At 42.2% G+C, this 27,743-nt stretch overlaps 1 protein-coding gene and 1 pseudogene across 3 annotated transcripts in view; one reads left to right on the top strand and one right to left on the bottom strand.

Annotated features, from left to right (window-relative positions):
- The first annotated feature begins 7,982 nt into the window (after positions 1 to 7,982).
- SGCD (sarcoglycan delta) overlaps positions 7,983 to 27,743 on the top strand; it is a 1,717,585-nt gene continuing 1,697,824 nt past the window's right edge. Inside the window, exon 1 of one of the 2 annotated variants that reach the window (XM_079916704.1) lies at positions 7,983 to 8,166. The gene's annotated coding sequence lies outside the window, so the exon portion shown is untranslated. Of the gene's footprint in view, positions 8,167 to 26,177; positions 26,575 to 27,743 lie in introns of those variants that run through there. The other variant, XM_079916702.1, reaches the window with a different exon arrangement.
- On the bottom strand, positions 26,869 to 27,669 carry LOC307184258 (annotated as a pseudogene). Its single transcript has one exon. The product of its transcript is annotated as an uncharacterized misc_RNA (transcript).

Raw genomic sequence — 27,743 nt, forward strand, 5'->3', positions numbered from 1 at the left:
TGCTCAGTAAGCGAATTTGTTGTATCTGCCTCAGGTTTCATCGTACTTAATGATGAAGCTCTGGAGTTTCCCACCAAAGTCAGGTACAAGTCAAGTATGCCCACCATCCATGGTTATTTAATTTACCAAAAGTTTAGTCAAAGCAGTAAGATAAAATGAAATAAGAGAAAAATCTTTGGAAAGGAAGAGACAAATTATTACTTGCGTATAATTGCCTCCCTAGGAACCGAAGAAAATCAACTGAAGAATTATTAGAAGTAATGAGAGTTCAGTAAGGCAGCTGGTTACAAAATCAGTATACAAAAGTCAATGCTTATGCCTTAAATCAATAATCATCAGAATATACAATTTTAAAAAGGCATTAAAATAGAGACTAAAATAGAAAATATCTAGGAATAAACTTGACATAAGAAAAGTATGCGGGACCCATATAAATAAAACTGTAAAACTTACCTGGGAGACTTGAAGACTTAAATAAATGGTAGAGCATACCACATTCTTGGATGGCATAACTCGATAATTCAGCCATTTCAATTCTAATAAAAATGTCAAAAGTATTTTTCTTTTTAACTAGACAATATAAGCCTAAGGTCACCTGGGAAGCTTAATAAAAGGCTGAAGAATTTTTAGAAGATTGAGAGGTGACTTACACTGCTAGAAAGAAAGATTTATTATAAAAGTAGCATGATTCTTGTGTAAGAATAAAAATAGCCCGCCAAACAGGCTCAAGTATATACATATGGTTTAGGATAAAGGTGGAACTGAAATGTTCTTATATTTCTGCTTAAGTTACAGAAAGCTGCTAAGCACATCGCTTCTGTCCTAATAATGAGAAAATGACAGATAAACTACAAAATCATTACTTTTGTTGAGCTCACGAGAAAGATGAGGTTGTGAGGCAACCAAGTAACCTCATTCAGAAGAGAGACAAGCCCCTCCGAGGAGAAATGGGCTTCACAACTGTCCGCATTCTGGCAGAGCATGGGGAGGAGAGGCACAGCCACTGTCCACGTGGGGAGAAGAAATCAGCTAAATTGTAACACAAAATCCATGTGTGGGTGAGTGTGTAAACCTGGGAAAGCTGAGGTAGAAGAGGAGTTTCCACTCAGCTACAAACTCTCTTCCACAGACTTCCACCAGGTGCTCACAAGAAATATTGGGAGCAGGGCAGGAGGCTGGCCCTCTTGAGCCCACCTCTGAGGTCCAGGCAGAGGGAGGCAATCAATGGATGTTGGGGACACAAAATGCCATTGGCTTCCCTGGATTTTCCTCCTTTAGGGATCAAAAGCTCTAAGCTACTGTGGGTAGGGCAGCAAACTCAGTTACCCACAGGGTTCAAAGTGATCAGTGGATGTGAGGCCCAAGGCCCTGCCTACTAACCTGGACAATTTTCCCTGGACAGTAGACTACAACCTCAAGTCTCTGGAGTGGCAGAGTCTATTACTCCCAGGGCAGACGGACCAAGATGTGTTGCTTAATATCTGCATGAAAAGCACTTGATAACATTGAACATCCATTTATGATAAAAACTCAGCAAACTAGAACTTCCTCAATCTGATAAAGGGCATCTACAAAAACCCTATGGTTACCATTATACTTAATGCTGGAAGATTGAATCTATAAATTGTGGTACGTCCCTACAATGGAATACTTCTCATCAATAAGATGGATGAATCTCAAAAGCATTACGGTAAGTGAAAAAGCCAGACTCAAAAGGCTGGATAAAACATTGGGGGAAAAAAAAAGGCTATATACATTGTATAATTATATTCAGTTGACATTCAGGAAAAGGCAAAACTGTATGGACAGAGAACAGATCGGTGGTTTCCAGGAGCTGGCAGGTGGGGATGGGGGATTGACTACAAAAGGGCACAAGCAAACTTTCTGGGATGATGGAAATACTCCATCTATATGTCTTGATTGTTGTGACTATGCATTATGTATTTGTCAGAATTCATGGCATTATAATCTTCAAGAGGATGAATTACATCTTGAGAGATCTGACTTTAAAAAACTGATTCAGGAAGAAAGTATTATGCTAAACAGTGCTGAAAAAATTGATAAACCATTTGTGGAAAATTAACTTTTGATTCCTCACATCGTATGATAAGATAAATTCCAAATGGATTATAAATAAGAGTAAAAAAAATTAAACCATTAGAAACTTAAAAATATGCAGAAAAGATAGGTGATGAATACATACGAGAGCAAAGCATAAAGTAAAACAAGGAAGTGAAGACTGAAACAGGATAGTGATTATCAAGAGGTAAAAGGAGTGTGTCCTTGAGAAAGAACCCATCTTAGGAATTTCTGTCTTCTCTCTCCCTCCGTCCCTCCTTCCCTCCCTCCACTCTCCCTTCCTCCTCCTCTTCCCTCCCTCGTTTCCTCTCTCTCCCTCCCTCTCCATCTCAGTAATATGGATAGCAGTTACATGAACATTTGTTTTATGATTGTTCATCACACTGTGCGGCCCTCTGTATATGTACCATATTTTATAATTTTAAAAAAGGTAAAACTTGGGTTCCAAATGTAATTTCCTATATTTTACACACAGAGGATTTAGGCACAGAGGATCCAAGTCCATTGGTGAAGATAATCCATTTCCTCATCCAGTTCCCCATTCCCTATACAATGCTCTACCAGGCAGAGCAACTACATGGTTCAGCACAGGTTTAAGGACTGTGAACCTCATAAACCAAACCCAGTTTAAAAGAACCTAGGTTGCAGTTATGAGGTGTATAATAAAAAATTAAACAAATATGGGTGAAATCAATCTGACTTGGAATGGAGAAAGCCTTTTTAAATATCAAAGGCAGAAGACATAAGGAAAAGATCGACAGATTTGATTACTCCCAAGTTAAAAATGATGTACAAATTTTTAAACATCAAAGCAAAAATTGAAAGACAATGTACAATTGGGGAAAAAGTTTAAAAAATACATGGCAGGGTACTTCCCTGGTGGCGCAGTGGTTAAGAATCCGCCTGCCAATGCAGGGGACATGGGTTAGATCCCTGGTCTGGGAAGATCCCCCACATACTGTGGAGCAACTAAGCCCGTGCACCACAACTACTGAGCCTGTGCTCTAGAGTCCGCAAGCCACAACTACTGAGCCTGCGTGCCACAACTACTGAAGCCCGCGTGCCTAGAGCCTGTGCTCCGCAGCAAGAGAAACCACCGTAGTGAGAAGCCAGTGCACCGCAACGAAGAGTAGCCCCCGCTCGCTGCAACTAGAGAAAGCCCGCGCGCAGCAACGAAGACCCAACGCAGCCAAAAATAAAAAAAAATATATATATATGGCAGATAAATGGTTAACATTCTTGAAATGCAAAGAGCCCTACAATCAATGAGATCAATACTGCAGTAGAAAAACAGGCAAGAAATATGGATAGAGCATTTTTAAAGGAAGAAATACATATTACTAATAAACATTTAAAAATACTCATTCTCCCTAGTAATCAGGTAGTTACACATTAAAAGTGTGTACCTGTCACATATATAATTTTCCAGGATTAAAAAGAAGGGAAACATCCAGAATTGGAAAGTTGCAGAGAAAAGAACACTCTGAAACACTTAGTAGGAGAGCAGTCCAGCAACATTAACAAGAGTCTCAAAAATTGTATATTCTTTGATTTAACAAGATATGTACAAAGATATTCATAATAAAGATAACTGGAAATGACCTAAAACATTCCAACGATGGGGAACTGGCTAGGTTATGTTCCCTTTGTGTACCTGGGCGTTTTCTAGCTAAAATGCACACCATTGTATGACTTAGAAAAAAGGCTCCTCTTATTCCAGGGGGACCCCACCCCACGCCAGGCCTACCAGTTTGTGCAGGCAACAACTTGGACAGCGGAGATCCTAGCTCTGATACACACAATGTGATGGTGTGCTATGGAGTCGTTAAAGCACATTTTTGAATGACATAGGGATAGATTCACAATATTGCTATTAATGACATAAAATGTGAAGTGTTAAGACTAATTACTAGTTATTATTTAAAACATAAGTTTTTCACTATGTACAACATGAGTCCAATTTTAAAAAGAGCAAGTAGTAATATGCATAGAAAACTAGGAAAAAAAAAACAAACCTAGAAGGATGTATACCAGTATTTTTAAGCATATTATATCTAGTTGATAAGAATATAGGTAATTTTTATTTTTCCTTTTTGCTTTTCTATATTTTTGACATTTTCTAGGTGGAACGTATATTACTTAGGTAATTAGGAAAAAACCCAGTAAAATCAAAAATCTCATTTAGAGTACTGAGCAGAACCAGGTGAAAAATGCAGCTTAGCCAGGAGAAATGTGTGCTTTTGGCTACTTTCATTACCTTGAGTTTCACCTAAACGCTTAAGCGTTATAGATGGAGAGAAAAATCAGTAGAGAGCAGCTATTTAAAATGACATTCAGTGACAGTGGTGAAAATGTGACCACATTAGAACACTGAAACGAGATGAGGTTATGTGACGCCATTCTTGATGTGCAGGTTGAACCGGAGCAAAATGCTTCTGACCCAGCCCTGCTCATCACAGATGTTAAGGGGCCAAAGGAAGCTTGGCACGGGTTAGGGGACAGATGGAGAAGGCAGTGGGAAGCCTTGGTTAAGTCATAGAAGCACGGGAAGCTCCTGTACCCTCCACCCAGTGATTCAAGTGGGAGATAAAGGCAGAGCGGTCTTTTTGGAGTTTGTGCTTAAGCCTAGCTTTATTACGTGGCTCGTTACTTCTTTATATCCGAGTTCCCTCTTCTGATAAGGTGTTTGCTGCAAAGTGAGAGTGTTAAATGTGGCGTTTCTGTTAATGGTTTGTTTTCCCTGAAGCTAGTGGTGTTAATTATCTGTGTTGATGGAGAGGAGAAAGCCCATGAAAGAGTGAAATATACAGATGTCTTTGTCCTCTCTCTCTTCTTCTCTAATGTTTCCCTCCACTGCTTACAATCCTCCAGTGACTCCTCACAGGCTTCAGGACAAAGTGTAAACTCTTCATCTTGGCATAAAAGATCTGCTTTTCATTCTAGTACCTTCGCTCAGCACCACATACTCCAACCACACCAAAGTAGCTTCGTCCTCTAAAAACATGTAGCATGTTATCTCATGTGTGGGGACATTTATCATCTTGCTAATATTATCCACTGCCTACTCTGTGCCAGGCATTGTGCTAAATGTATTATCTTCTGCCTCATAACCATCCTATCTTGTAGGCTTGAATATCATCTCCATTTTATAAATGAGAAGGCTGAGGTTCAAAGAAATTAAATAACTTTCCTAAGGGTCACCCAGTGAGTTAGTAGCACAGTCAGAATTTGAACCCAGGTTTTTTTTTTTCTTCACCACTTTATTGAGGTATGATTGACATACAAAAAGCTATAGGTATTTAATATATATAACTTGAGGTGTTTGGAGATAACTATGCACCTGTGAAACTATCATTACTGTCAGAGCCATAAGCTTACCCATCTCCTCCTCCCAGCCCTTGAACCCAAGTTTGACTCGAAAGCTTGAATACTTTTTTTTTTAAATTGAGGTATAATATATGCAACACAAAACTTACCATTTTAACTATTTTAAGTGTACATTTTTATGGCATTAGGTACACTTACATTGTTGTGCAACCATCACCACCATCCATCTCCAGAACTTTTTATCTTCTCCAACTGAAACTCTATCCGGTAAACACGAACTCCCCATTTCTCCCTCCTCCCAGCCCCTGGCAATCGCTATGCTACTTTCTGTCTCTGTGAATCTTCCCACTCTATTAAGCACCTCATATATGGGGAATCATACATTATTTGTCCTTTTGTGACTGACTTATTTAATGTAGCATAATGTCTTCAAGGTTCGTCCATGCTATAGCATGTTTCAGAATTTCTTTCCTTTTCCAGGCTGAACAATATTCCATTGTATGAATATATCGTATTTTGTTTATTCATTCACCCTTCAGTGGAGGCTTGTGTTGCTTCCACCTTTTGGCTACTGTGAATATTGGTGCTCTGAACACGAGTGTACAAATATCTGTTCAAGTCACTGCTTTCACTTCTCTTGAGTATTTATACAGAATTGGAATTGCTGGATCATGTGGTAATCCTATGTTTTGTGACACGGACATGGTTGAAGATTGTAGGCCAGTCATTTTGTAGAATCTCCTTCAGTTTGGTCTTGACCAGTTTCTTCATGGTTAGACTCAGGTTATGTGTTTTGACTGGAATGTCACAGATGCTTTTTTTTTCTTTTAATCACACCCCACAGGGTGGCACACGATGTCTATTTGGTTATTGGTATTTTTTTTGTTAAGTTACTATCTTTCTTTAAAAAATTATTTATTTTTGGCTGCGTCGGGTTTTAGTTGCAGCACGCGGGATCTTTCGTTGCAGCACGCAGGCTCCTTTGTTGCAGCGCGTGGGCTTCTCTCTAGTTGTGGTGCACAGGCTCCAGAGTGCGTGGGCTCTGTAGTTGTGGCACATGGGCTGTCTAGTTGTGGCACACTGGCTCAATAGTTGCAGTGCATAGGCTTAATTGCCCCGCGGCATGCGGGATCTTAGTTCCCCGACCAGGGATCAAACCTGCATCCCCTGCATTGGAAGGCAGATTCTTAACCACTGGACCACCAGAGGAGTCCCTGGTTATTGGTATTTTTAACTTTGATTCACTTATTGTGCTGCTGTCTGCCAGGTGTCTCTACTGTAAAATTATTGTAAAGTCTCTTTGTAATTAATAAGTATCTTGTGAGGAGATAGTTTGAGACTATGTATCTCTTTCCTCATCAATCTCTCACCCACTAGAGTTTAGCATCCTTTGATGTTTCTTGATTGAATTAAACATTACTATGATGGTTAGTAAATGGTGATTTTCTAATAACCATCATTTCTTTTGCATTTATTAGTTGTTTACTGTAAAGAAGAGCTTTCTTTTCTAATTTATTTATTCATTTATTTCTATAGGTATAGCTTCATGAGTACTTACTTTATTCACTGTATACTAATCTGTTGCTATCAGTATTTCTTTTCATGCTCACGATGTCCCAGATTTGGCCAGTGGGAGCCATTGCAAGTTGTTTCCTGTGTCCTTTTGACATTTCTTCATCGTTTGAGGACTTTCTTACTTTATGACACAAAAAGATGTTCCAGCCTCATCTTATTATTTCCCTGGATTCAGTGATTTGAGGAGAGCATATTCATCTGTAGAAATAAAGCCACCCCTAAATGTCAAAAATGCAAAAACAGGGTGTTAACCAGGTAGCTTCACATGCATCCACCACCAGCGAGCCCCATGGGTTTGGGATTTCACCCCTGGTTTGTTACCGGATTCGTGAGTCCAAATGAAGACATGTGCATTTTATGGCCAATTCAATATCAACTGTAAACTTGAGCATCCCTGAGGGGGGCGCAGAGAGCAACTGGCCCCGACATGTGCTGCAGGGTTTGCTTTCCTTCTCTAGGGTACTCTAGGGCCTGCTGGCATGGGAGCTCTGTTTAGAGAGAAAACTGTTTTTACGTATTTCTCTCTAATGGTAATAGAAGTGAAACTATTGTTGTGAAAAGACACTAGGTTTAGACCGCACCATATGGCAGTGAGAGGCGTTCATCACTACAGCGTCTAACGACTGAACTGAAAATAGCCCATATTTCTGCATTTTTGGAGAATTAACCCCTGACTGCCAGGAAACGCCCATTGTAGCAGCTCTTCAGCCATGTAATTTAAAATAATTACTAATTAAATGAGAATAAAATAGAGTCCATAATAATCATCATCATCACTGTAACCCAAGTTACTGTTTGTTGGAGCATTACCTAGGGGAAGATGCTTGCCAAAGGGAGGAAGAATGGCCGGGGAGCCTCCAGCTTCATTACTGCTGAGGTAAGGAATCGGGACCTTTCTGGGGTGCTTGGCAGCTACATACCTAATTTTATATTCTGTCAATATTGCTGACCTCATGTTGTTTCAAGGGACTTGCTCACTAATACAGCAGGCAGCGCGCCATTGAAAACTGAGTATGGGAACAGCTGTGTGGCACTTGTCAGTAGATTTGTATCACTGCGGGAAACAACTCAAGCAATTACCTTGTCTTCGACAGGTGTCACTCTCAGCCCCATCTCAGGAAAAGCAAGGCCCCTTTGTAAGGGTGCCGTTGGGTGCGAGCGTCCAGTGCCAATGGTTATGAGCAGGTATGTGGGATAGTGGAGGTGGGACGTGTTTCACGTTACTGTACAAAGGCCTGTCTGGGTGTCTAAGAAAGTAAAAGGTGGGGGCTGTTTGGGTTAAAGGCAGGGTTTCTGCTTCCCGTTGTTTGGGTGATTTAAAAGAACATGCATTCCTTTGTTTATTCACTCATCAACAAGTGCATACCTACTATGTGCCAGACATTGCAATAAGTGCTGGGACTGTGGATCAAGGCAAACTTGGGCGCTGACCTCAGGCATCTGACCGTCTCCTGGGTAGTGAGGGATGTACAGATAGAGGCATGCAGAAAGTGCCAGGGGGCTAAGAGAGCACTTGACAGGAGAGGAGAGGCATTCTTTCTGCAATGTGGCAGCTGTGAAGCACCCTTGAGGAAGTTCCATTTATGCTGAGGCCTAAAGTCTAAGGAGTGTTTGGCCTGCAAAGGATGAGGGGAGAATGTTCCAGACAAAGGCCCTGCGTGAAGATGGAACCTGGTTAGTTTGAGGAACTAATGGAAGTACAGCGTGTGAGGAGAAGCACAGAAGTACAGAGTGAGGGAGGATGTGGCACAAGAATTTGGCAAGGTCACGTGGCTTCAGAGGGAGGAGTCCGCATTGGATTCTGAGTGCAAGGGGAAGCTTGAAGCTGAAGGGTAGCAGGACCCGGTTTAGGCCTGTAAAAGCCCAGTCTGGCTGCTAGTGGAGAAATGCCTGGAGGGCTCGGGGCTTGAGTGTGGAGGTACCAGGACTGGCTCCCAGCTCTCTGGCTGGAGCCCCTGAGTGAATGGATGCACTGTATGCTCAGGTGGGAAATATCAGAGGGCAACTATATCTGGGCGTTAGAATACTCAGATTTTTCTTATTGTGGTAATATATGTCTTACCACAATAAGAAAAATCCGAGTATTGGCAACCATCATTCTACTTTCTGTCACCATGAATTTGACTGCTCTAGGTACCTCATATAATCGTATAGTATTTGTCCTTTGGTTACTAGCTTTTTCCACTCGCACAGTGTCTTCCAGGTTCATCCATGCTGTAGGCTGTGTCAGAGCTTCCCTTTTAAGGCTGCATAATATTCCATTGTATGTATATGCCACATTTTATTTATTCATCTGCTTATTGATGGGCATTTGGGTTGCTTCCACCTTTCAGCTCTTGCTTATTGCTTGTTATTTAATGCTGTTACGAACATGGGTGTACAAATATCTGTTCAAGCCCCTGCTTTCACTTCTTTTGGGTTTATACCTGGAAGTGGAATTGCTGGATCATATGGTAGTTCTATTTTAAGTTTCTTGAGGAACCGCCAAACTGTTTTCCACGGTGGCTGCACCATTTCACATTCACACTCAAAGTACACAAGGGTTCCAGTTTCTCCACTTCCTTGCCAACACTTGTTATTTATTAAGTTTTTGGATAACCTCCATCCTAATGGGTATGAAGTGGTGTCTTATTGTGGCAAAACATCCAGATTTTTAGATGTTGTATTTGAGATGCCTGGGAGATATTTCATGGCACTGTCAAGTAAATGGTTGGCTATACCAAGCGAGATTTCAAAGAGAGGTCTTCTGGCCCACAGATCAGTTTGAATTCCACTGACCAAGGTGTGCAGCAGGCTGTTGTAAATGCCTCACCATGGTGAACCTTGTGTATTTGTTCTAAGGCATCCGACCCCTGTCACTGTGCCTGCTATTTCAGGATGTGAGCTTTTGGGCATTTGGGTTCATTTCTGGTGAACGAATGACAGTTTGTACCTGGTTCTCCCCTTTCTGATCCATATTGCAGCTCCAGTGGAAATTAACCAAGAATTACTAACTATGATCAGCAAATAAAAGTGGTAGAAAGCTTCAGAATGAGGGAATTTATTGTTTTGGTCTTGGAAGGGATATCTAGCTGAAGTCAAATACGTTTGATGATACTTTAGAGCGAATGGAAGGCATTTTTGTTTCTCCCTTTTCTTGATAACAAGGAAAATACAGCTTTAAAGTGTTTTTCAGTTTCTCAGCTCCCTTTCATTCTCTGATTTCTTTACTCTTAATGGGATAATACAAACCAGTTTTCTGTCTGTTATTCATCAAAGCTGTCGATTTATCCTGAACAGAACAAAGGCAAGGATGTTATTAAAATAAAACAACTTCCGATTGAGCTGCTAATAAATGCTGAAATGCATCCACATGTCTGCTATTGATTATCTCCAGCCGACAAAAGCAGACACAAGTTTGTACTGCACGCTGCCCGTGGAAATGAAAGATTTAATTAGATGAAAACCGAATGAGCTGGAAGATCTACAGTGCTCAGCCATCAAACGATTGTTATTCATAATTGGCTGTTTGAAATGTCCTTGCTTCTTGAGGCTTTTTCACTTAAAAAATTCCCTACAGTGCATTAAGATGAACACAGTCGTTAGCAAATTTTCCCCCGTGCATTTGACAAGCTCAAGGTCGTGGGCTAGAATGAGCTCTGTCAGACCGTAAATCAGGTGTAATAGAACATCTTGAAATTGAGTGTTAACAGGCGAGAGCAGGGAGATGCCAATGTCTTCCATTTCAGGCCCATCTCCAAATGCTGAAGGTGGAAGAGGAGATGCTGGTGGGGAGGATGTATGAAGAGGCCCATAAACTCTGAAGGTGGAATTCTTTAGAACTCACTAACTCTGTAATCATGTGCATGTAAACTTTAATGTCTGGTAAATGCACGGATATTTAGCAATGAGAGTGTATTGAAAAGTGGGTATTCACTTTGCCAGGAATGTTTCAAGCACCCACCAGGTGGCCTGCTTTTTAAGACAGTGGGGAAGAGAAAGATGGATGTGAATCATTGCCTGTGGCAGCCACGTGGCACTTAACCTGTGCAGGTTTTTCTTCCTGGAACCTCCAGCAAGTTATTAAGATTTAAAAGCTTTGGTTTCCTCATTTGCACAATGGGGGCATTAATCATACCTATTTCATCGATTTGTCATGAGTATTGAATGAGATAATGTAGACGAAGTGTTTAGCAGAGTGACTGGGCACACGGCACACAGTAAATGGATGTCAGCTACTAGCAATAATATTTCACCTTCCACATCTAAAGGCCCTGAAGGGAAGGCATCATTTCTTCTATTATATTTCCCACAGCATCTTGCTTTGTACCTGACACTCTGCTCTCAGTAATTTTCGACTGAATTAAAAAGAAGTGTCAATCTCTCAATCATCAGGTTCTTGCAAATTCAGATGAGAGCTGACAGTCCTTCAACAAGTGTGTATTTACTATCTTAAATTGTTTTTAAAATATTTTGATTTTCTGGTTACAAAACAAGTAGCAGCTGCTCCTGGGCAGAGGCAGTAGTGGTTAAGAGGGCAGGTGCCGGAGCCAGATTGCCCGGGTGCGTGTTCCTGTCCCCCCCAGCCACAGAATGATTGGACTGTGTGAGGATTAGATGAGTTGAGACACAAACCACGTGCAGCAGGGTCTAGCACATAATATGTGCTCAATAAAGCATAATTCGTGTTGAGTGAAGTACAGTAAAAACCAACCAAGAGATCATTCATTCTCACGACCCTAAGATAACTGCTAATAAATGCTTATTGAAAATGTGCTCTGGGGTTAACAGTGCAAGGCATAATAGGGCATCATGAATAGCCCAGTTATTGAACCCTTGCTGCCACCAGGCACTGTACCCAGTGCTTTGCACAAAATATCTCGTTTAATTCACACAACAATCTTACGGAGTAGGCAATATTATTCCCCTTTTGTGAGATGAGAAAACAAGATCAGGGAGGTTAGGTAACTTCCCAAGGTCATGTAAGTGGTAAGTGATGGAGCTGAGATTCCAATGTAACTCTCTTTGGTTCCAAAGTTAACCATTTTGCCACCCTATCTTGAGAAGCCTGATATTGAATCAAGACCAGAGAGCCGGTATGAAAGAGAGATGCATGATCTAAGTGAGGTGGGAGAGCTGGAGGAGGATCAGAACACAGGTACTTATGATGTCCTATGCTCCATGCTATGACTGTAACTTCTGATTAGGCTTCAGACTCTTTCTTAACACAGTGATTTAGATGTTGGAGCAAAGTTGGCACATGAAATGAAATCCAATGTGCACAGTGCTGCATATTAAGCAGGGACTCAAGCCCAGATGGGTTTTTCCAGGAAGGCTTTCTTGCTCTCCTGCATGTTTGGGCCTGATTCTTTGTGCCATATCTCACTGAGTTTATGCTGCAGTAGAATCTCAGGCTAGATGTTTTCTCTTCAATATCTGGCCCCCTGTAGTCATCACTGCTTTATAAAAACACCGTGGTATGATAGTTCTTGTTTCTCAAGTGTAATTTGGAGTCAAGTGGAACAGATAAACAATGTCAATGAGAATATCTTCTGCAGACACTGATGGGACTTATCTGTCTTGAAATGAGGAGATAAAGGATGCATGAATGTTTATTTTTTCTTTGCATCTTAATGTAACTACTGAACACCCTTGGTCCCCAAGCAAATTAATTGTCATGAAATGAGAGTAAATGACACTCAAGTCTGTGCTGAGCTGTTGTCTGTTGGATCAGCTACCCCTCGGCACAGTATCATGCAGGAGGCAGGCCTCTCCAGCAGAGTTGCATGAACAGCTGTGCTGGATTAAGTGTATTAGAAGCTTCCTTAGAAAACTCAGGGCACTGAGCTTCTAGCTTGAGGTTGGTTCTTGGCATGTTTGTGAAGTTTCCCTCTCCCTGTAGAAAAGGTCCAGAGCAAGTCCTGATGTGAGGCTGGCTTCCCCACACATCCCTTACTGTGTGACTTTTACAAATCACAGCCTCTCTGAGCTCTAATGGCTTTATGTACAAAATAGAGTTGTGGCTAATAGTTTTATAGATATACCCATATATAATTTTAATTTCTGGTTGTGGTGAAATGCACATAACATAAAATTTACCATCTTAGCCATTTTTAAGTGCACAGTTCAGGAGGTTAATTATTGTATTTCAATATAATTATAATGCTACCAACATTTTAATTTTATTTTATTGCATTGTATTATTTTTTACTGAATGAAAGATTCTTTAAATTCTATACTGCTTTACAGTTTTCAAGTTTCAAACACATGATTTCATGTAGTCCCATAATAACCCTTTTTCTTCCCCTACCCCTATATTGCCCCTTCCCCCTTCCCTCTCCCACTGGTAACCACTAGTTTGTTTTTTATATCTGTGAGTCTGCTTCTTTTTTGTTTTATTCATTTGTTTGTTGTAGTTTTTTAGATTCCACATATAAGTGATATCATGCAATATTTGTCTCATGTATTTCACTTAGTTAGCATAATGCCCTCCAAGTCCAACCATGTTGCTGCAAATGGCAAAATTTAAATTCTTTTTTATGGTTGAGTAATATTCCATTGTATATATATACCACATTTTCTTTATCGATTCACCTGTTGATGGACACTTAGGTTGCTTCCATACTTTGGCAATTGTAAATAATATAATGCTATTAATATTACCACCACTTGCCCAGTAGAATTGTTGTGAGGATCAAGTGAGAAATAAGGAAGTGAAGATGCTTCCAAAACTAAAAAGTGCTTTGCAGATATTACTTGCTACTGTTAGTGTGACCCCATCATCTCTCTGGGCTCTCTTTCCCCATCGGGGACTTGAACTTCAGATGCCTTTGGCTCTCACATTCTGTGCAAACATTACCTCTACCCAGCAGAGGTTTCTATGTCAATAGGGAGTCAAACCTTACACTAAAAGCTGAGTTTTCTTTAACGAAACATCAGTATTATCATGCACATGGAGGTTTTGTCACTTTTCTCGTCACCCTGTGCTGGAAGCCATTGGTAAGATCTGCTTGGCTTGTTGGTGACCCCGATATGTCTATATTTATATCTAGATCTATATCTACATCTAGATCTATATCTGTACGCGTATCTGTCTTCTATTTGTTTATTCAAAAATATTTATCCAGTACCTCTTCATCGCCTGGGGACTGTCTGAGGTGCTGGGTGTGAAGCAGTGAATAAGAGAGACAAATTCCCTGCCCTCAGGGAGCCTACCTTTCAGTGGGGAAGGCAGACGATAACCCAGTAGATATATAATATCAATAGGAAGAGATAGATGCTGTAAAGTTCAAGGCAGGAATGGAGGGTGACGGGGCTTCTCCTTTAGATGGAGTGGCCAGGGGAGGTATCTCTAAAGAGGTGACATTGGAGCAGAGACCAGCCATCTGAAGGTGTGGGGAGCAGTGGATGGGCGTGGAGGAGAGAACTTGCCACGGAGACCCGGAGGTTCCTCCCCGGTCTGGGTGTCTGTGACTGTGGCTGAGCTGATGGTGACCCCCGTGCAGAAGGACTCTCAGCTGCTTCTCTTTTCCCTGGGTTTCCATAGATGAGAGTATTTCCAGGATTCAGAGCTGTGTGTCAGGGAACTCCGGAGCTTCTCCAGGCAGCTGGCAATCAGTGCTGGGAGAACTGAAAATCTTATTGGTCCCTTTGCCTAATTTTACCCTATGAATAAGCTTCACCTTGAGCCCCTCTCCTCAGAGGCCAAGAGGATGCACAGCCTCTGATGGCTGCTGAATTCCTGCAGCCCCGCTTTGAAACAGTCTGCGCTTGCAAGAGCTGCTGATAAAGCATAAAGATGCCAAATTCCTTCAAAACAGGGCTGTGAAATTTGGTAAAGAGGGGACAACGCTGTTAGTGAGGAGAAGAGGAAATAAACATTTATTGAGGCTTTCTGATGATGTAGCAGACACACAAATTACCATAATTCATAATTTTGCATTTGTTCTGATATTGATTTAGCTGCTTTAATGGAGAACAAAATAACAGAGGCTTTAATGAAGCAGAAGGTAGTTTTTCTCTCATGTACAAGTCTGAGCTAGCAGGTGGATCTGGAGAGCAGAGCAGCACTGTTCTATCATATCAGCCTGGGGCCTGGACTCCTGGTCTACAGGGTCAAAGATGACTCACACCTCCTCTACGATTGTGTTTCAGCCAACAAGGAGGGGAAAAGAAAGTGAGGACATGTCCCCTAGTTTTAAGGGTGTGACCTCGGAGTTGTGGACATTACTTTCTCTTATATTCTGTTGGCCATAGAGTTGCCAGATGTAGGAAACAAAAATATAGGACACCCAGTTAAATTTGAATGTCAGATAAACAACCAATACTTTTTTTGTCCTAATGGGGCATACTTATACTAAAAAAATTATTGGACTTATAATTTGGGGCATACTTATAGTAAAAAATTACTGGTTGTTAATCTGACATTCAAATTTAACTGGACATCCTGTATTTTGTCTGGCAACCCTAATTGGCTAGAACTTAGTGACACAGACACACCTAGCTGCAAGGGAGTCTGGGAAACATAGTCTTTAGGTGGGTGGTAATGTGTTGAACTACAGCTTGGGGTTTTGATTACTTAAAGGAAGAGGGGAGAATGGATATTGGAGACAGCTAGCAGTCTTTGCCAAAACTTATGTGGTCTCATTCATTATACTAATATTTATTAAGCACCTACTGTTTGACAAGTATTGAATAAACGACACAGACAAGACTTCTTTTGTCACAGAGCTTATATTTTAGTGGAAGTGACCAATCATAACAATTTATACTCCTGTAAAATTTTAAGCAGTGATAAATGTTCTGAAAAAAATGAGGCAAAGAAGCTTTTAGAGTTTGCTAGGGAAGCTGCAATTGGGGAGGCGAGGGAAAGCTTCTCTGGAGAAGGGACATTTGAATAGACACCCAGATGAAGTGAGGAAGGAAGCGTGTGAAACTCTGGGGAAGAGAATGCCGGCCGGAAGGACCAGTTAGTGCAGGAACTATCCATAGAAGGTGCCCACGTGGCTGGCGTGGAGGGATCAAGGCGGAGAGTGTAGGGGAAGCAGGCAGGAGTGGGCTTTGGAGACCACGACATAGAGTATTTTGTTTTATTTTATTATTTTATTTTATCTTATTTTTTATTTTATTTGGCTGAGACACGTGGCATGCAGGATCGTAGTTCCCTGGTCACCTGTACCTGCTTCAGTGGAAGCGCAGAGCCCTAACCACGGGACCGTATATTCTCTACTTTTTCTCATGGAGGAGGAGACGAGACTTTGTTTTAATGAAGCGATTAACAAATAAGACTACCTCAGATCCGGAGTCTCAGACAGAATCAACGCTTGGAAAGAGTGGTCATCTTCATTCTCCGCTCTCCTGCAGTGGAAGCGTGGAGCCCTAACCACGGGACCACCAGGGAATTACCCCACGACAACGCGGTTTTTAAATTCTAGGCATGATGAGATGCCACTGGAGGGTTTTGATCAAGACAGTTACGTGACTTAATTTACATTTTTAAAGGATCGCTGTGTCTGCTGGGTAGACAGCATGGCTAAACGGAGCAAGGGTGAAAGGCAAGAGATAAATTAGGTGGCTATTGCAGGAGATTGGGGTTGGATAGGGCCTCAGGGATTGGTGGAGTGAGGAGCTGTGGGATTCAGGATGTATACAGCAGTGTCACCCTCACCGTACAGATGAGGGAGGCTCAGGGAGCCAGGACGTGAGCGTAGGTTTGCACAACGTGCAACTTTGCTGGGAGGGGATGGGGAGTGTAGCTTAGGGGAGTAAAATCTTGTCGCTTCAAGAGGTTTCAGCAATCCTTTAGTCCTTGATTTTGACATTGCCGCAGGAGCCAGAGGGAGGAGAGTGGAGAGTGAAGATGACCACTTTCTTGACAAGCGTTGATTCTGTCTGAGACTCCGGATCTCAGGTAATCTTATCTGTTAATTGCTTCATTAAAGCAAAATCTTGTCTCTTCCTCCATGAGAAAAAGTAGAGAATATACTCTTGGAAGTTGGCAGCTGTGACACCAAGAGCAGTGTAAACTGCAAAACAGGGACTGTTTTATTCTTTGTGGTCCCTGGGGGCTCCAGGATTGTAGAAGAAAGAGGCTTTGGAATCAGCCACACATGGTCCTGAATCTCATTTACTAGCTGAGCCTTGGTTTTTTCATCTGTAAAGTGGGACCATACATAGCAGCCTCTCAATTGCTGAGAGCTTTACAAGAGAAAATATGCCTGAAACCAGTAGCATCCAATAAATGTGATTCATCTTACGATTTTGTGATCATTTTGGGTCCAGCTCCTCTTAGTGATGTTCTTTATGTTTCCACCAGCTCCTTTACTGCCCCTAATCTTTTAGTTATTCCCCATCCCCTTCCCTTGCTTGCTTCTCTCCTGTGGTGATGTTTAGAGCCCCACATATGTGGCCTAGTTGGAAAGTGGAGTGAGAAGCAGAGGAAAAATGCCAGGAGGAGGGGGTCAGGAAATGTGGAATTGGAACCTGAACTTTCATTTAAGTCAAGTGAAAGACTTTGCGTACTTGATGGTTCTTGCTTAGCTCCAGAAGCATACAGCTGATGAGAAACAAATTAGAAATCCAAGTTTGTTTGTTTTTTCCCCAAGTGCTGTAAAGATGTGTGTTGCTGGTGGAGCTGGTCTTTCCCTGTGGGTCAGTTAGGCCCTCTCTGAAGTGTATGTGCAGATAGAAATGATTCCTGCTTCTGATGAGGCTGTCAGAACCCGGTATTGGAGTTTGGAAAAGTTATTTGCAGTCCTGTTTATTTGAATCATGCTTAAACACACTCTGCAAGATGTCTGGCTGCTGGGGAGGGGAGGGGAGGGGAGGGGAGGGGGTCAGGGAGCAGACCTTTCTGCAGTGGATTTTAAAAGTGGAGCAGCTGGCCAGAGTGGTTATTCACCCTGGGTGAAAAGACTCAAAGAGCTCTGGACTCATAGCGGGAAGAGCCCTTAGAAAACTAGGGGAACTGATCTTTTTTACAAATAGGGCTACTGAAGCCCCAGAGAGGGGTACTTACTTGCCCCAAATCGCACAGCTTGGCGTGAAAAATAAAGCATGGAAGAAATTTGGTGGGCTTTGGGGTCAGAGAGAGTTGGGTTCAAATCCTGGATCGATCACTATATTCCTTGGGTAAGTTACTTAATTTTCTAAAGCTCCAATTTCTTCCCTTTTTAGATGGGACTAATACTAGTTCCTACTTCACAGAGTCAATTTGAGGATTAACAAGAAAATCCACGTAAAATAGCACAACGCTTGGCACTTGGAAGTGCTAAATAAATACTTCTGTTTTGTAGTGTTGATGATGATATATTTTTGAGGTCCAAGGAACCGATAATAGGAACTCTTTCTATTGTTAACATGCCACAGGCCTCTGGTTTGGTCCTTATTAGAGGGTGTGGGGGGTTGAATTATGTTACCCCAAAAGATGTCTTCAAATATTAACTCCCTGAACCTGTGAATGTGACCTTATTTGGAAATAGGGTCTTTGCAAGTTAAGATGAGCTCATGCTGGATTACGGTGGGCCCTCATCCAATGACTAGTGTCTTTATCAGAGGAGGGACATGTGTACATAGGCACATAGGGAGAACACCATGTGAAGACAGAGGCAGAGATTGCAGCGATGCTGCCACAAACCGAGGAACGGCAAGGGTAACTAATAACCACCAGAAACCAGAAGAGGCCAAGAAGGATTCTTCCCTAGAGATTTTGGAGGGAGCATGGCCCTGTCAATACCTTGATCTTGGACTTCTAGCCTCTAGAACTATGAGACAATAAGTTTATGTCATTTTAAGCCTCCCCGTTTGTGGTAATTTGTTGTGGCAGCCCTAGGAAACAGGGTGTCAGTGGAGGGGTGAGTGTTCTGTGCTCCCAGTTCAGCCTCTAGGGTTAGGATTGTTAGCTACAGAACACTCATTTCTGTATTTTCAATCCATTGAATGGTAACCTCCCAAAGAGATCCTGGGTGTTTGCCTACTGACTTAGTGATACTGGAGGGTTGTGTGTGTGTGTGTGTATGTTGGGGGTGGGTGATGGTGGTGGGCGTGACACGAGTTCTACGATTAATGAGAGCGAGAAGCCTTCATGATCCTGATTGGACATTCAGGTTCACAGAATGCTACTCAGAAAAGGCAGGAGGGGACACCGTAGGACCAAGGGCTGCTGTGTCTCATCTGTCCCAGTTCTCCTGTTACGGCTCCCTCCTTCCTCTTCTCTGTCATGTGAATATAGGTAGTTCTCTTGTTGGGCTGAGATGCAGAGAATTTGGAACCGACCTAGGAACTTTTTGGAATTTATAAGTCCTTGGTGGATACCTTTTTCTTCATGTCAGGTGCAGAGCAGGAGAGAAATTCCAGGGAAATGCTGTGTGCCTGTATAATTTCCCAGAGACAGCCAGGTGGTCTCTGTCTCAATTCATATTTCCACAGGATGGTCCTGAAAGATGTAGAAGTCCTTTTCCAGCACAGAATCCCTCCATCCCTGTTGTCCTCATTGGTCCTGACTTCCCATCAGTCAGTCCTTCTCTGCCTCTCCTACTCTGTACTCTGGCAGTCTCATTTTGAGTAACTCTGAAGCTCTCCTGTGCCTTCTCCAACCTTCTCCATTCACAGACAGGAATGATGAACCAGGCTCACTGCTTACTTCCATAGCTACTTCGGGAAGACTTGAATTCATCTTGAAAGAAGAGATAACACATTCTAAGAATGTATACAGTGTTCAGAGCTCCTATGCCAAGGGTGAAGGCTAGCATGGGTGGAAGTGGACGTGACAGTGGAATTGTGTGCTCATTGACTGAGGACTCCTGTAGGAGCCCAGGCTATTTGGACTGCTGAACTTCTGACATAATCAGTGCCATTTTGGTCTTCTTTTTTTTTTTTTAACTTTTGAATTTTATTTATTTTTTTATACAGCAGGTTCTTATTAGTCATCCATTTTATGCACATCAGTGTATACATGTCAATCCCAGTCTCCCAATTCATTCCACCACCGCCACCACCACTGCCCCCCCTCCACTTTCCCCCCTTGGTATCCATACGTTTGTTCTCTACATCAGTGTCTCTATTTCTGCTCTGCAAACTGGTTCATCTGTACCATTTTTCTAAGTTCCACATATATGCATTAATATACGGTATTTGTTTTTCTCTTTCTGACTTACTTCATTCTGTATGACAGTCTCTAGATCCATCCACGTCTCTACAAATGATCCAATTTCGTTCCTTTTTATGGCTGAGTAATATTCCATTGTATATATGTACCACATCTTCTTTATCCGTTCATCTGTTGATGGGCATTTAGGTTGCTTCCAGGACCTGGCTATTGTAAATAGTGCTGCAGTGAACATTGGGGTGCATGTATCTTTTTTTTTTTTTTTTTTTTGCGGTATGCAGGCCTCTCACTGTTGTGGCCTCTCCCGTTGCAGAGCACAGGCTCCGGACGCGCAGGCTCAGCGACCATGGCTCACAGGCCCAGCTGCTGCGCGGCATGTGGGATCTTCCCGGACCAGGGCACGGACCCGTGTCCCCTGCATCGGCAGGCGGACTCTCAACCACTGCGCCACCAGGGAAGCCCTGCATGTGTCTTTTTGAATTATGGTTTTCTTTGGGTATATGCCCAGTCGTGGGATTGCTTGGTCATATGATAATTCTACTTTTAGTTTTTTAAAGAACCTCCGTACTGTTTCTCCATCAAGAGAAAGAGGGAGAGGACTCAAATCAATAAAATTAGAAATGAAAAAGGAGAAGTTACAACAGATACCGCAGAAATACAAAGCATCCTAAGAGACTAGTACACGCAACTCTATGCCAATAAAATGGACAACCTGGAAGAAATGGACAAATTCTTAGAAAGGTATAACCTTCCAAGACTGAACCAGGAAGAAATAGAAAATATGAACGGACCAATCACAAGTAATGAAATTGAAACTGTGATTAAAACTCTGTCATTTTGGCCTTGACCTTCTTGAGCCAAGAGAAGAAGGGTTGAGTCATTAGATTTCCTAGTCATCGGCTCATTGGTTGGGAAAGTTTTTGTTTTTTAGAGTGAAGGTATAAGGGAGGTAGGGAGAGGGGGTGGGTGCTCAGCTCAGTGGCAAAGTAGGAAGTCAGGGTAGGCAGCGAGAGGAGAATTCTTTCTACCCTGTGCTTTGAGGACTGCTTCCCTAGCTACAGAATGAGTGAGTTGTGAGCTATTATCACCCATGAGAAATCTACAGGTAATTGCATTCTTATGAAATGTTCAGAAAAGGTAAACCCATAGAGACAGAAAGCAGGTGAGTGCTTGCCAGAGGCTGAGGGAGGAGGGGATGGGGAATGACTGTGTAATAAGGTATGCTTCCGGGGTGATAAAAATGTTCTGGAACTAGATAGAGGTGGTGATTGCACACATTGTGGATGTACTAAATGCCACTGAATTGTACAACTTAAAACGGTGAGTTCTATGTTATATGAATTTTACCGCAAAAAACAGAAGCCCAAAATAAATAGCAACCCTCCCCCACCCCCGCCGCAGTTCCCTTTAAACCACACTGACCCTGTGGAGGTGGCCTCGGGAAAGATAACGGCTCTGCTGGGGCTCTGAGCCTGGTGCAGTTCCCTGGCCTGAGTGTTGAGGGAGTATGGGGGTCCTTCCTCCTTTGCCTCCCCCTGTCCTGACCCCTCCTCAGAGGAACCCACTGGGCTGCCAAGAGGTTAAGAGCATGGGCTTTCAGCATGGGCTTTAATCTAAGTGTGGATCCTAGCCTGGCCACTGCTGCCGGTGTGAGTCTGGGTGTTACGGGACCTCTCTGAGCTGTGGCTTCCTCACTTGTAAAATGGAGGTGACTGCCTGCCTCATAGGGTTTTTGTTAGCCTGAACTAAGTGTGTAAAGCATCTAACTCAATGCAGGGTGCATGATTACCACTCAAGAAACAGGAGTGGCTGTTGTAAATAATAGTAAATTCTATTATCTGTGGTATCTGTCTGAGCATAGTACTGATTGCCGAGATCCACAGGTAGCAAGAAGTTTTACCTTCAGCTAAGTCCTCTAAACAGAATCCCAAATCCCAACAGCCTGCTTGTGGGATGAGGACAGAAGAAATTCAGCAACAGTGGAGGAGATTGTTGTCTTAGTTGTAGTTTTGAAGGGGTTGGATAAATAGCATCCTTCTTCTTTGCTTGAACCAATGGAAAAATTAGACAAAACCTAAGGAGATAGGTGACCAAAATATCACCTTTATCCCAATCAGACAGATTTTGGAGATTAAAGGGAATTTTTATTGCTGGACAACAGAATGAGACTGCTCACCCTGTTACAGACAAAGCTGGATCACTGCAGAGCTGCCCAAACTGGGGCCTGACCTGCTAAAAACAAGGAGGAGGGAACAGAGGGCTGTGCTGGTCCTCCGTGAAAGGGGCTCCTTCCCAAGCTCACCGATCAGGGCAGACACTCCATCTCAAGGTGGAGAGAGGCCAGGAATGCTGCCTGTGGCGCCCCATCCAAATGGAAGAAGTATGAGAGGGACAGAGGTGGCTTAACATTGGATTGATGTAGGACCCAGGAGTTGTCTCCATGGCCAGGCAGAGGCTGCCCCGTGTCCAGATGGCACTCCACCTCTTTCCCCACGAGGTCTGACATCGTGATAGGCACTCCAGGACCAGTGCCTCCTTCCTTTACGTTCAGCAAGGAGGCTTCTGTTACAAAAGGAAATAGAATAGCAAAAACAAAACAGAACAAAAAACCCAAGAAAATAAACAAGCAAAAACAAAACCTGGGCACAACCTCATTTTGCCAAACATTTGGGGAACGATAAAGTAAATTATAGAATACAGAATGTTAAGAAGTCGTTAAAAAAGGCTGTTTACAAAAGGTTTATAATGATGTGGGAACAATATGATAATGTCAAGTGAAAAAAGTGTGATACAAAATTGCACATATAGTGTAAACTCAGCTGTATGAAAATCTCCCTAAGATTATGCATAGAAAAATAAAAATGTTGCGTGGAAACTTCAGAAATATTAACAGTGGTTGTCCTTCTGTTTAGTTTTTTTTCCTATAGTTTACAAGTTTCTGTAATAAGCATCTTTTATTTGTAATGGAAAAAATCAACTTTGTTTCTAAAAAAGCTATTTTTAGAATGGGTGAGTTACACATTATCAGTCAAACCAACAATTTAGAATTTCATAGAGTCATAAGATTTCAGAACGCTAATGCTGCAAAGAGACCTTAAAGATTTTCCTAGTTTAAGGATTTAAAATATTTTGGAGGGTCACAGATTCCTTTGAAGATCTCCTGAAAACTGTGGCTTCTCTCCTTAGAGCATTTCACAGATAAACATAATCCTATCATTTAAGTTGCTTTTAATTTCAAGTTACAGAAGAAGCCCTATTCAGAGCAGCTTAAACAGTGGAGGAAATTTACTGGTTTATGTAATTAGAAACTTTAGGGTTATCAGGTGAACCTTGATCCAGCACTTCAACAATTTCGCCAAGACTCATTTCTTCTGTCTCTCTGCTCTGCCTCCTACTGTGTCAGCTTTATCCCAAGGCTGGCTCCCCTGTGGGTTCCAAGATGGCTGGTAGAAGCTCCTGGCAATTCATTCTTAATAGTATATGTCTAGCAGGAAAGAATGTCTCTGTTTTAGCATTCCCAATAAAAGTCACAAGATTGGATCTGGTTGGAAGTTTTAGGCACATGCTCGTCTCCAAACCAGTACCCTTGCCAGGAAATAGAGAGCACTGATTGCTTTAGCTAGATCACTTGCTCTGCTGTGGTGCTGATATGACCACATTATTCCCCCAAATAGAAACTGGGGACACGAATGTTCCTTACACACATGACCTACTTCATATAATTTAGGCTTATCCTTAAATCCCCCAAAGCTTGCCCATGTATCCCAGGTTAAGAATTCCTGGTCTAATCCAATCCTCTTAATGTAGAGGTGGGGATTCAGAGACCCAGAAAGAGGTCACAGATGCTCCAAACCATACAGTTGCCTCATTGTCAGTGTGCTGCTTGTCTCTCCCCGCAAATTCCCTCCAACTTCACATGCAGTCATAAGTCAGAGAAGAAGAGGTAATAAGTAGGACCCTTGTCAAATCCCTAAGCTCCTCTAGGACCCAGGACAGATGTGTTTTGATAAAGAGATAGGGAGGATCCTAAGTTGAAGGGGCAAAAGGGTCCAGAGTGGGAAAGGTGACTGCATTGAGCCACTGGCTAGAAGCCTCCCATCTAAGACAGCCTGGAAGGGAAACGTTAACAGTGAGAGAGAGAGGAGGAATAATTATATTATTCATGCCTATATCTGGAAGATAATCATTGTAATTTCCCTTCTAAAAATACTGCTTGCTCAGAGAAACAACTGTATTCTAATAAGTACTTGCTTATGAAGCACACAGTAATTGGACTGGAATGTGAGTTACTAAACTGAATGTGGGGTGGCACTTCTTGCCAGGTGTTTAATGATTATGTTCAAATGTGTGGGGCTGGTCTGTTGGCTGGGAAGTTAATACTCCCAGGAAGAAAATTGTTCAACTCTAGGTCAGGACTTGCGTGGCTTTCACAGACATCTAAAAGAGCTGGGCTGAAGAGGACCTTACAAATTGCTTAGTTCAGTTGCCTCATTTTAGAGATGGAGAAACAGACTCAGTGTGTGAAAGCACTTGTTGAAAGCTGTACAGTGATCACACTGACAATTAGTTGCTCTTTTACCTAGTCTGTCATCATATTCATATATCCCTTGTAGTAGAAGCCATGCCTTGGCATTCTCGATTGCCATTTCCTCTTCCTTCTACCTGGAGAGATTGGAAAGGTAACTCATCTTTCTTGCAGCTAGGATTCCAGATGCAAGATAAGTTCCCCCAATTCATTGCCCTTGCATGAGATCTCTCTGCAGCCATGGCCATTGAGAGTCAAGGTGGTGGAAATGTGTTAAGAGGCCGCCGTGGTGGCTCACTCAGCATCCCAACGCCTACTCACCAGCCTCCAGGGGCTTTAGGCGCAGGGGTGGCAGCAGGTGGGATTGCAGCTACGGTAGCATGTCATTGATCTCCCCAGTCTCTTGGAGACCCCCTGACTTCTACCCTTTCTAGCCTTCCAGTGCTCTTTTTTTCTTCTTTTTGAGTAATTAATTCCCTGTATTAAATCTCCTTCTGCTTGACACGTAGAGTGACTTTGGTTCCCTGCACTGAACTCTGACACACCCCTCTGTGTTAGCATGAATCGCACTTATGGGAGGTAAATCTTTTCTCCCATGGATCCTGATCTTATGTTTCCTATGTCCTATAGAATATAGCTCCGTTCATGTCATCCTAGAATCTTAAGCTCACGAAATCCAAAACCAACCTCATTACTTTCCCTCCCAAACTTACTCTTCCTATAGACTTCCCTTTGTCCATTCTCATCCCTACTTCCTCCCAATAACTTGAGTTTGGAGGTAGCTTTGTCTTTCCTTTTCCTGCTGTCGTGTACTTGTCACATCTTATTGATTTTATTTTCTTTATTAGTTGGACTGTTGGTTTTAAGTTATCCAATTATATTGGATTAATGAACAGAGAGAATGTAATAACCTGAATAACTGGGGTTTTTTTGACAGTTTTTTAAACAGCTTTATTAAGATACAATTCACATAACATACAATTTCCACATTTTAAGTGTACAGATGAACATAACTACAAAATGGACTCAGGTATAGAGAACAGACAGAGGTGTGGTTGCCAGAGGGGAGGGAGTCTGAGGGAGGGATGGATTGGGAGTTTGGGGTTAGCAGATGTAAGCTATTATGTATAGAATGGATAAACAACAAGGTCCTACTGTGTAGCATGGGGAACTATATTCATATCCTATGATAAACCATAATGGAAAAGAATATGAAAAAGAATATATATATGTATAACTGAGGCACTTTGCTGTACAGCAGAAATTAACATTGTAAATCAACTATGCTTCAATAAAATTAGAAAAAATAAAAATAAAGTGTACAGAGTCTCAGTGAGATCCCTGTAGTCAAATTGGTCTCTTGGTTCTCCCCAAACATATATGGTCTTCTATCATTCCATTTCCTTTACAATTCATTAAAAAATCATAATTGAGCACTTAACTATATGCCAAGCATTCCTACCTGGAATGATGTTTCTTTTTCACTTCTCCAGACTTAACCCCTAGTTCAGTTAAGTCTAGTAACTAATAACTTCTTATACTAATTTGTACCAGAAGTTCCTTGATTGTGACTTATGCCAAGTAATTATGAATATATATATTTTTTCTTCTGAGTATTGCATGAAGGCTACCAAGTTGGAACAGGCAAGTAGTGGATGTGAAAGCTTTAATTATCTACCTCATTCATGTGTTATTTTTGTAGCTATAGTCCCTATTTTCTTATTTGATGACCACTGAAGTGTTCCTAGGCCCAGTTGTAAACCTAAGAGTTGATGTATTGATGGGAGCAACTGGAAGTTCAAGATGTTGTTGTGATTCTTTTTTTCTTAATCCCTCTTTTGTCTGTGTGATATTAAGCAGATGATGAAGCGTTACTTTTGAGGATTTAACAAGGAAGGAGAAAGAAAGACCCACATTTCTGGGTGAAGTCTTTGCCCTTCTATGTGGAAAAGTGGATTGCGACTGTTCTCAAGTCTATCTCTCGGTAATTGCACCTGGCTTTAGGATCCAAAAAAATTTGTTTTGCCAGGTTGTGCCTTTCCTTCTGGAATTGTAAGTGAACACAATAATAGTACCTGTTTACACTGTGAAGTGGATATTATTACAGAAAATATACCAGAAGCTTTCTCACTTGTTAAGGTAATAATACCTTGTGAATGTATGATCTACAGAGAAACCGCTGTAGTTTTTACCTGCTGATGCTGTCTGTTGGAGAATGAATTTTGGATGGTTCTTTTTTTCACCAAAAAAAAAAAAAAAAGGTTCTTTTTTTTTTTTTTTGAATTACAAAGCTACTTTTAATACTTTGGGGTGAGCCCCACAGGAATAAAAAACACTGGGAAGGGGTAACCCCCTCACCCCCAGGAGTGGCCCAGGGGGAGAGAGGCTACCTGAGGGGAAGGAAGCACAAAAGGGACTCGCTGCAGACTCAGGGCAAAGGAAATGCCATCGGTGCTGGGACCTGTGAGCACTACGGGAGAAAACGCGAGCGTGGTGGGACTGGCTCCAGGCACACAGGCGAAGGGCAAGAGGGTTGGACATGAAGCCACAAAGCTACTTGGATTCCTCCTTCTTCTCGTTTGCCTTTTTCTGTTTCTGCTACATGATCTCTGAGTCCCTCTGCTTGCGGGCGGCAGCAGAAAGCCCGTCAGCTCGGCGCTTTCCCTTAACCAAGTCGCTCTGCTTTTTCATATTCTTCTGGCAAGTGAGCTCCTGCTGGTTACCACGGGTCATGACGATGGCAGCGCCTCTGGCCTGCTCCGTTCTTCTTTTTTTTTTTTTTTTTCTGTTGAGGAAAACCAGCATCAGGCGTGGGTGGATCCAGGGGCTCAGAGAAAGCCATCAGCATTTCTTCTGTCTCTCCCTCTTCAGGCTCTGCTTTCTGCCAGTCTCTTTCCACTGGTGGGCTGGTGGGGCCCTGACCGCTCTGGGTTAACATAATCTTTACATCAAGCCTTGTGGGGTTTATTTTTTTTAATTATAAAAAAATATTTATTTTTGGCTGCATTGGGTCTTCGCTGCTGCACGTGGGCTTTCTCTAGTTGCAGTGAGCGGGGGCTACTCTTTGTTGCAGTGTGCGGGCTTCTCATTGCAGTGGCTTCTCTTATTGTGGAGCACGGGCTCTAGGCGCGCGGGCTTCAGTAGCTGTGGCAC

The sequence above is a fragment of the Stenella coeruleoalba genome, assembly GCF_951394435.1.
Source record: "Stenella coeruleoalba genome assembly, chromosome: 3".
Lineage (NCBI taxonomy): Eukaryota > Metazoa > Chordata > Mammalia > Artiodactyla > Delphinidae > Stenella > Stenella coeruleoalba.